The sequence below is a fragment of the Bidens hawaiensis genome, unplaced genomic scaffold, assembly GCF_021521415.1.
Source record: "Bidens hawaiensis isolate Kalapana, Puna unplaced genomic scaffold, B.hawaiensis_p1.1 tig00014836_1, whole genome shotgun sequence".
In the NCBI taxonomy this organism is placed as follows: domain Eukaryota; kingdom Viridiplantae; phylum Streptophyta; class Magnoliopsida; order Asterales; family Asteraceae; genus Bidens; species Bidens hawaiensis.
In genome coordinates, this window is record NW_027492312.1 from 239724 (window position 1) to 250621 (window position 10898).

Genomic DNA, 10898 nt, shown 5'->3' on the forward strand with positions numbered 1-10898 from the left:
CGGGTTTAACGACGGGACTAAAGGTTTCAACATAATCAATTCCTAGTCGTTGGTGAAACCCCTTGGCAACAAGGCGTGCCTTTAGGCGATCGATTGAACCATCAGGTTTGAATTTTGTGCGGAAGACCCACTTGCATCCAACGAGATTTTGGGCTGAACTGTGAGGAACTAGAGTCCATGTTTGGTTGGTGTGAAGAGCGTTGAACTCTTCATTCATGGCATTTCGCCAAGAGGGGTTTTTGAGGGCTTGGGTTATGGTAGACGGGTCAGTGATTGGTCCGTTTGTAGCTGTGTATAGTTGAAAGTTCGGGTTATGGTATCGCGGATTTGATTTGTGAATTCTTGTTGGTTGGGTAATGGATTCTGATGGTGTCTGGTTTGGTATATTTTGTGGTAAGGGGTCGGGTGTGGGAGGGTCTTGATTGGTGTCGATTGTATTTGTAGGGGTGGGTTGACTTGGGCTTAAAGGTTGGGTTGGTGAAGTTGGGCTGGAGGGTTGGTTTTGTGGAGATGGGTTTAATGGTGGGTTTGTTGGAGTAGATTGGTGGTTTGTGTTAAGTTGGTGTTGGAATTGGATATTGTAACAGAAGGTAGGTGATGAGGAGGAAGTGAGGTCACGAAGTTTTATAGGTTTTTGATTATTAGAAACAGGAAACCATAAGGTAAAGTTTGGAGGTGAGTAGGATATTTGATTTGTGAGAGACATAAATGGAAATTCATGTTCAACAAATGTGACATGCCGGGAGATATAGATTTTGTTGTTGGTGGGGTCGAGTGCATAATATGCACTTTGGGTCGGGGAATATCCAACAAAGATGCATGGTTTAGATCGGGGGTGAAGTTTGTGTGGGGAGTAGGGGCGTAGCCAAGGATAGCAAAGGCATCCGAAGCTTCGAAGTTTGTCATATTTGGGATGTTTGTTGAATAGGCGATGATAAAGAGATGTATTTTTTAGTGTTGGTGTAGGTAGACGATTTATGAGATAAGCAGCGGTTGTTATGGCAAGAGGCCAATAATCGACCGGTAATTTGGCATGTGTAAGGAGAGAGAGACCAGTTTCAACTAGATGTCGATGTCTCCGTTCGGCATAACCATTGTGTTCCGGTGTATAGGGGGGATATGTGAGGTGTGAAATACCTTTTGATTGAAGGTGAGAGGAGAGTTTTATATATTCACCGCCATTGTCAGAATAAAGTTGTTTAATGGTAGTTTGAAAATAATTTTCTACCAAATTTTGAAAGTGAATAAAAGTAGAAAGTGAGTCGGATTTGTTTTTGAGTGGGTAAAGCCATATGTAATTTGTGTAATGGTCTACAAAAATAGTGTAATATTTGTATCCGTCAAAGGAGGTGACCGGAGAAGACCAAACATTAGAGAAAATAAGTTGAAGAGGAGCCTTAGAAGATAAAGTAGATTGATAAAAAGGTAATTTGTGACTCTTGTTTATTTGGCAAGAATTACAATTGTTACTTGAATGAGAAATACATGAAATAAAGGAGGACAATAATTTAAAATTTTTATTGCTTGGGTGGCCTAATCGATGATGCCAATGCTTGTGGTTGGACTTGTGCATGGAGAAGAGTGATGGATGACACGAGGATGTTAGTTCATAAATGCCATTGCTTGCCCTCCCTTTAAGAAGAGGGGTTTTGAAACTTCGATCCTTTATCACAAAAACACAATCAAAAAATTGGATTAGAAATTGATTGTCACGACAAAGTTTGGAAATAGAGATAATGTTTTTAGAAATAGATGGGACAACTAGAACTTGTTTTAAAATTAGAGGGGTAGAAGGAGTGTGGATTATAAGATAACCAATATGAGTGATTGTAAGAGACGAACCGTCACCGATTACGAGTTCTTCAGTTCCATCATAAGGTGCATGAAGGGAGAGGGCATTGAGGTCATTAGTTACGTGGTGTGAAGCACCACTATCAAACATCCACTTTGTTGAAGAAGTGCCTTGGAGACCCATCATGTTGGCTTGTGGAGCTTTCTGCCCATGCACATTACGATTAGAAGAAGGTATATGTGCATTTGGGAAAGCCTTTTTAAATGAGTTACAAGTGCTAATTGTATGCCCTTTAATATTGCACCATTGACATCTCCCGAGAAAGGGGCGGTTTCCACTTGATGTTGTTCCGGATGAGGGTGTCGGCAACAAGGGCGGGTTAGAATGGTGTTGTGAACCAGTGGCGTTTTGGCGACCGGTCCATTGTTTGGGACGATTGTGTGCAACGAATGCGGATGCCGGATGATGGAGTCCGGAATTGGTGACCGTGGCTTGGGCTAAAGAAAGTTCTTGGTTAATGAGTTTCTCATGTTGCTCGTTGAAGGTGATGGGAGTGTCCCGACCATGGATACCTTCAATTATGGGTTTATAGCTTTCTTGGTCTAAGCCATTGAGAATGATGTCAGTGACATCCTCTTGGTCAGGCTTTTTACCAAGGATTGATAGTTCATCTACAATACTTTTAATAGCTTGTAGATAATCCGTAATGGATTGTGTAGGGGTTTTGGAACTTTGGTTCAAGCGGTGTCGAAGTTGTTTAATGTGACCTCGTGAAGCAGAGGCATATGTGTTGGCTAGAATGGTCCATGCTTCAAGGGATGTTTTAGCAGTGGTAACAATGGGGATAATTTCAGGAGAGAGGCTGCCAACAAGAGCACCGTAGAGGAGGCGATCTTGTCGGAACCAATTCGAATAGTCCTTATGAGGAGTAACCGAGCCATCTTTTTCTGTAGTGGAGGGTGGAGAGGGATAAGAGCCATCAATGAATTTGTAAAGATCGAGTCCGTAAAGGAAGGCCTCGATTTGGGTTTTCCAACCAAGGTAATTGGTGGATGTTAATTTGAGAGAGGTGGGAAAGGCAACAATAGTGAGATTGTTGGTGGTTGTGTTGACTGTGAGAGTTTGGTTAGATTGGTCACCCATGGCAGTGTGTTTGAGAGAGAAAAAAATGTTTATGGTGAAAGGGTTGGATGGTCGATGTATGTTACACAGGCTGTGATACCATTATAAGTTTTGAATATTAACAAGATAATGGAATTGTTATTTATTTTCTCAATGATTACATGAGGTATTAATATATACCAATACATATGAATAATAGGAAACATATTAAAAGTCATTTACACACTTGCTATAAATAAAAGATATACACAATCATACTAACTTGAGAAGATCGTGATTGGTGATTCAAATTTGAATTTGAATTATAATAGTTGTCATCCTTAATAGGTTTATCCCTCAACATTGGTATCGTAGCTGATAGTCCTTGGACTCCAGTGTAATTACCAGAATGAATGCGTGCACAGCTCTGTTAAATATCAACCATATACATTTGTACTTGCCGGAATTTGAATGCGTGCACATGAAGGATACTAAACACATGTATTTCAATTTAATCACTTAAACAGAAGAAGGTAAATAAAACAATACATGTGATTAAAATCTTCAAAGTGCAAAAGGGTTGACAAAGATTGGCGACCTAATATCATATACTTACAAGATTCATTACTTAACTGTACAAGGATTCAAGTTTATGCGCTGTTAAGCACCATGATCTTGTCACTGATGCCAAACAATCCCCTGTTAAAGATGAATAATTAATAAGACTAATAAGATCTATGCGCTATTCCTGTTCCTAAACATGGAAATTAAAGATGCCGAAATGAGACCTAAATGTTTAAAATAATATATTTTGTCAACAACACATGTTGGTGAGTTTTCATAAGTTTTTGCATATATAAATATATATTAAATATGTGATTCAACCATCGTCATGCAATAAACATTCAAACATAATGTAAATGAAATCAAATAGTGTCGTCCTCCCGTTCATTCAGTTGAAGCCGTAGAAGTCGGGGAAATGAGAACCACCTTACGTAAACAACCGAAGGCGTAACGTCAGATGGCGCAGGTACGTCCCATCGGACCCTCCCACTATGTGTATGCGTTTGCGTAACTTCCATCATAAAAACAATAAACATGTTGCAAGCAAGTTCACGTATAATCATAAACAATATGCAAGAATAATATTAACATATACGATAAATGTGAATCGTTTTGTAAATAAGCGCATAACTAACGATATAAAAACTTGTGACATGCTACACCCCAAAAATATTAAAAGAGTTAAAAAGAGGTTATGAAAAACTCACTTGTTAAGTAAGGGAGTCGAGAGCGAAAAATGCCTTTAAACAAGTGAACCGACAAAGTTCGGTTCAACGAACGACCCTAGATAAATAAATAGCTAGGCTTAAAAATAAGTTGCGTAAAGAAAATAATTTGGCGAGGACGTTCGGTTTATGGCAAAGCAATTTATAAGAAAAAATATATATATTTTGGGTTTATAAAAAAAAGCTTTTGGTTATTTGATTTGTTAAGATAATTTATTTTAGTCTTAGAAAAACAAAAGGGTTATAATAAATATTAATTAATTTAGATGAGACCGGTTTGTTCCAACCGAACAATTAATTAAGAAAACTAGTTTAACGAGTGGTTCGTTTTTTGGTCGGACACGAACCCGGTTATTGAGTCGGGTTTGTGAGTAACATAATTTGAAAAATATGAAGTAGTATGTTAAAAAAATGTTTGTTCTTCATTATTAGTTTGTAAAAATAAAACTTGACTTTTAAACATAAAATTCATAAACCGAACATAAGCAAGCCAATTACGCAGGATGATATGTCTCAATAAATGTCATTTGGGTTGTCATAATGGAAACAATCGTTATGCGTAATGACAAGAAATAAATATTACCCGGGGATTGTATCACAAAAGAAGAAGAAAATAATAATTCTTGAGCAATTGTCTTTTGAAAGTCAAACTTGAGACTTGGGAGAAATTGACAAGCATGAATAATTTTGAGTGTAAATTAGTTGTGCAAGGAATGTAGAGAATGAGTGAGCTTTATATAGGCTCAGAATCGTTAATAACAAGGTCAAGTGAGTTAATTTGATGGCTAGTCAAGAGGCTAGTCATAAGGCTTGGAATCATGGATTTTAACTAATTTGACAGTTGGTGTCATCAAGCGTTAACTTTATCGTAACGGTTTAAAATTAACTGCCTATTGGTTTGTTGTATATAAACCATGTTAACTCTTGTAAATATTTATCAAGTTTATTCAATATTATTCACTCTCGTTTAAACCTAAGTCGTATACACACACTATCGTTTAAACATTACCGATTACCATTTGTTTCATCTAACAAGCAATTCCTCTTGTTATTAATGATCTCAATTAGTCCAAACCTAAACTTTGAATTTGTTACTAAACGATTAAACTTAGCATTAGTTTGTGTTTGTAATATTATTGTAACATCAAGACATGAACTATAGGTTCTTCCGGCCGCTAAATTTACTATAAGTATGTATGTTCGTTTGTAAATAGATTCACCGAGTTATTCGATATTATCATTCATTTGTTTAGCCATACGCACACACAAGATCACAAAATCACTTTTTCTGTTGCACATCGATCTGTTTTCTTTTTTACTCAGACGACTCCTTTTCCAGTGTGATCTTTGTTGAGATGATCAATAGTTAACAATTAGCAAAAGATCAAAATTACCAAAACAGATACGATTAAGTGAGACTACGTACCTTGTAACATGCCTGATGTTTGCACCGATCGGAATCGCATCATTTTCCATTGGCGGATGTGAAATCAATGGTGGTTTTTAGACGAGTAGCAGTGACGAAGAAAGCTCCCGCATTGTATTTTTATTTATAAAGAAAGTTGGTGTTGGAACCAAATGTGAATGCTCGGATTGGTCACTACTTACTAGAATATGTGTCCTGATTTTAATTATTTTTTATGAACTTATTAAATATTTTGGTATTTTGGTCTTTAATTATATATCCCTTCAATAAATCATTTTTTGTCTTTTATTTTTAATGAGTTAATTGCAGTTTCGACCCCTGTGTTGAGACCCAGAACGCAAAAATCGATCCCGAGATGGATTTTTTGCTGGTATTACCTTTGTGCAGTGGCGGATCCAGGAAATTTTCTCACAGGGGTCGGAAATTTTTTTTATTTGTACATAATTAACCATCGCTATATAAAAACTTTTTTCGTCCGGTTCGACTGTCGGGTCGGGCCGAATTGCGTCGGTCATATATATAGAGAAAAATGATAATCAAACAAAGAAGAGTTAAGTGTCATTTTAGCACCCGTGGTTTGTTCAATTATGCAACATTAATACCGTTTTTGAATTTTTAGCAAATGGCTACCTCAAGTTCCTAAAACTTGCCATTTTCATACATTTTTCCAACTCTGTTTATTTTTTTTCGTTAAGTTGGGGGTAAAATAGTAATTTCATTTATTTTCTCTTTTCTTTCCATTAATCAGTCACCATGTTCATCCTCAGTCTTCCATTTCTCAATTTGTTCCAACATATCAATCAGTTGCAGATCTGCTACAAGCACCACCGATGACGGCCGTGTCCTCATCTCCGACAATTTAGCTTTTGGTAACTTAATGTAAGGCCCCGTTACCGGTAACCCTACTTTCGTGTTGGATTTACTCATAAACACAGTTCTAAATATCATAGTTAGTTAAAACATTTACGCGGAATATAAAACTTTCATAAAACTTTACATAATTCATAACTTGTCTCAAAACATTTATTGTCTTTCACATTAAAGCATTAAAATTAACACATCATAGGTCTTCATATGCCAGATTCTTGTTCAGTGCCATGTGTCTCCTCAAGCGAGCTTCCTCATCCTACTCACCTGCGTGCATACTAAAAGTCAGCTACGCTGAGTGAGTTCTAGATAATCACATAGTCATACCATTCACATAACATTATATTCTTTCATTCATACTTTCATACTTTCATACTTCCTTACTTTCTTACTTTCTTACTTTCTTTTGTATTAACTTACCTTCCTATCTTACGTTATAAAGAGCATTACGCCCTACATTCCTCGAGTATTATTAGGGCTCGATACCCTCCTTCCTCGAGTATTATTAGGGCTCGGTACCCTCTTTCCTCGAGTATTATTAGGGCTCGGTACCCTCCTTCCTCGAGTATTATTAGGGCTCGGTACCCTCCTTCCTCGAGTATTATTAGGGCTCGGTACCCTCTTTCCTCGAGTATTATTAGGGCTCGGTACCCTCCTTCCTCGAGTATTATTAGGGCTCGGTACCCTCTTTCCTCGAATATTAGTAGGGTTCGGTTCCCTAGTTCTCGAATATTAGTAGGGTTCGATTCCCTCTTCGTTACCATACAACCATACATCATACCTCGAGTATTATTAGGGCTCGGTACCCTTTCCGTAACCATACAACCATACATTATCATTTCTTTCTTTCATTATCTTTATCACGTTCATACACATAAACATACATATCATACTTACCTTACACATAGCGTTACAACCTGACAGTACGTGCAATATCCGAAGATCGTTCACGTACCATCAAGCAATCATTCATACATATCATATCATTCACATGAGGCATACACTTATCTCTTAGGATAAGCGTATTAACAAACATATTGAGTATGCACACAGCCCCGAAAACATAACACATAAATGGGGCTAGAAACTCACCTGAACACGGTTACGTTCACCGTTAATCGTAATCCCTTTCTTCAGTTGTGCACGGCTGACTGTGTAACAAGTATACGTATCAATTAACTATCACTTCTCATAATGTATTTCTATCTTTATATGACCCACAACGAACGGGGGTCCGGGGGCAGCGCCCCTGGCAGCGGGGTCTAGGGGCGGCAGCCCCTAGCAGGGTCCAAGGGGCAGAGCCCCTGGCTGGGGTCGAGCTGCCAGGTCAGCTTGGAAAAATTTTATTTTCGATAACTGCCTTAACACATTTTTCATTAGGTTTTTAATTTATTTTCTAAACGAACTTCACTTCAGGCGAAGTTAAACCTCGGGCGAACTTGGCTTCAGGCGAAGTTAAACCTTAGGCGAACTTGGCTTCAGGCGAAGTTAAACCTTAGGCGAACTTGGCTTCAGGCGAAGTTAAACCTTAGGCGAACTTGGCTTCAGGCGAAGTTAAACCTTAGGCGAACTTGGCCGTAGGCGAAGTTATCCTTAGGCGAACTTGGCCGTAGGCGAAGTTATGCTTGAAGGCGAAGTTACGCTTGAAGGCGAAGTTCATCAGGCGAACTTAATATTGCAGGCGAAGTTATCGCGCTGCAGATCTGTTTGCCCATAAATCCTTCGTTTCTTAGCCAAATAACTCGATTTTGGTACCCACGGAATCGTATGATCGGCGCCTACAAATCCCAACCGTCAAATCGGCCTAAAATCAACGTTTTAGGGGTCCGATTTGGGCAGTTTGGTTTTCGGGTCCGGTTAACCCATCCAATCCTAACCATTTTCAGTAATATTAGCTTTGTTGGATTTGTTCTTACCTTACCAACTCAGATCTATCAACAAAATCTCGGGTCTCGGCTTCGAATCTTGATCGGTTAGAATGTGTGTGTTTTGAGTGTGTGAAGAAATAGATGTAAATGAAGATATTTTGGGATTTTAGGGGTATTTATATCCCTGAAATCCCATTCTCCTTTAACCCATCTCAAATAATCCAAGTCCCTGATCCGCTCCTACCCGATATTAATAATTAAAAACGCGAAATCACTAACATAACTTTCTTTATTCAACATTATAAATTTTAGGATGTTACACTTAACAACCAACAAACGTTCTCGTTGATACCTCTCATAACTTTATCCCTTCATCTGAATATTCCCAGTTTTACCGAACAACAAGAATCTTCTCCAAAACGCTGCCGTATATGTCACACCCCGACTAGGTAGTTGCGGAAGCGTAATACGGGAATGTAACAGATAACACTGGTATCAACCACATTGTTTATAAAGAAATTCAACAGCTAAATTACATCATATTACATTGGTAGGTACTATGTTTACAAACTAGGTGAAAAACACATAACCGGTTTACGAGCTTCTTATTCAGTATTATATCAGCGTCTATTCACAGCTATTCAACTTTCCTTCTAACACCAAGCATGTAAGCAAATCATTCCACTTTTGCTTTACCTGAAAAGCATGTTAAAACGGGTCAACTACGTCTAGTTGGTGAGTTTCAAGTTTCACGAGTGTCAATGAAATTAGTACACGAGTTCGTAAAGTTTACAGTGTGTATGTATATATGTAAGTGTATGATGTATTATACTAAGCCACAAGTGAAACCGAAACGAGCTAAAACACATAGCCTCCACTGCCCATGCACTCCCGTTGGCATTTAACAGCCACCTTGCCCCAAGTATGTACTATGTCTAACACCACATAGCAGTATGTAAAAATATAATGACAATGTGCAACTGGGTTTACATATGTTCCGGCATACCACTCCGGCTCTGTCAGTTGGGTTTGTCAAACCGATAGTACTATCCACACATCACCGGCACGAAGTTAATCACTTGTGTTTGTGGGGACTTGTCAAGTGTTAGTACTTAGATAATCCACATCATCACACGTTTTCAAGTATATAAGTATATGTAAACATGCTTTTCACCCCAAAAGTTCGTAAAACAGTTTAGAAAGTGGGGGTCGTGAAACTCACCTTATCGTAGTTCGCACGGAAATTACGTATCAATAAGTCAGATGCCTCGTTTATAGCCTGATTCCTATAAACGATATCGTATCGTTAATACTAGTACAGTGTTCAAGCTAAGTCGGGTTGTATAGATAATCTGGGTATAGCTGTTAGGCCCAGAACATGACCATAGTCTTAGATTGTGACGTTGTATACTATGAAATGTTTAAAACTGGATTTGGCTCAGTTTCACCGTTTCCCGAGCCTAGCCCAGTTGATTGTTTATACGCTTCGGGATTAGGTAAGATCACATAAACTTGAGTAAATATATTGATTGATAAAATGATTTGATTTATGAAAGAATTTTAAGGTTTCGGTGTCTGGTTTGATCGCAGGGTTCGTTTCCGTTTTCACACGGGTTTGATTATACAAAACGCGCACAATCCACCCGAATTGTCCGGAATTTTCGTAAAAAGTTCGTTCTTATCAATATCATTCAAAAATATGATATTTGACCACTTTTAACATTTTGACATACCAGTCAGTCCGTTAAACACAAAACTGCCGGTTTCGTTAAAACAATTATATTTTAAATCTTTGATTAAACATAACTAAATATGTACTTATATATATATTATGTAAATTTTTGTAAAAATACATTAAGACATGGAGAATTTTATAAAAATATTTTCAGAAATTTTATGATTAATTATTTATTTATAAAAATTCATTTAATAGGTTATAATCGTGTAATAAATGGCCCGTTTATATCAAACAACCTCCGAAAAATCCGATAATTTTTACAAATGGACTCAATGTTATTACATAGCCCCTGCAAAATCTCCAGAACCTAACTCTTTTGACAAAATGCCTTTTTGTGCATTTTTCGGCTGTTAAAATTCGGTTAAACCATGATTGCACAAACCATACTTAGGCATTTCCAATGATCCCCAAACTTTACCAGTGATCTTACCATCACATATTAAACTCCAAAACCAAGTTTCAGAATTTTTCAATATGTTTAGCTATTTTTCCCAAATAAACGCTCATAAACAGAAATAAATTCACCAAATATTCTCCGTTTATCGAAAAATTACCAAATTTGAACATGGACTCATTTATATGATCCCTAATGTCCCTGCAAGTTTTCACAAGCTAACAACAAGCACGTCACAACCTAATACTAAACAGCCCCTAAACGAGTGTTACGGGTTTACCTTGTCGGTTTTCGATGAATTTTGCTAGCTTAAACGACTCTCCGGGTCTCGGGTTGCAAACTCAGTATATCTACATATCATATAACATCAAACCAAGCATAAATCATCCATGTAACAGCCTTGATAATTAGGGTTTCGGTTTT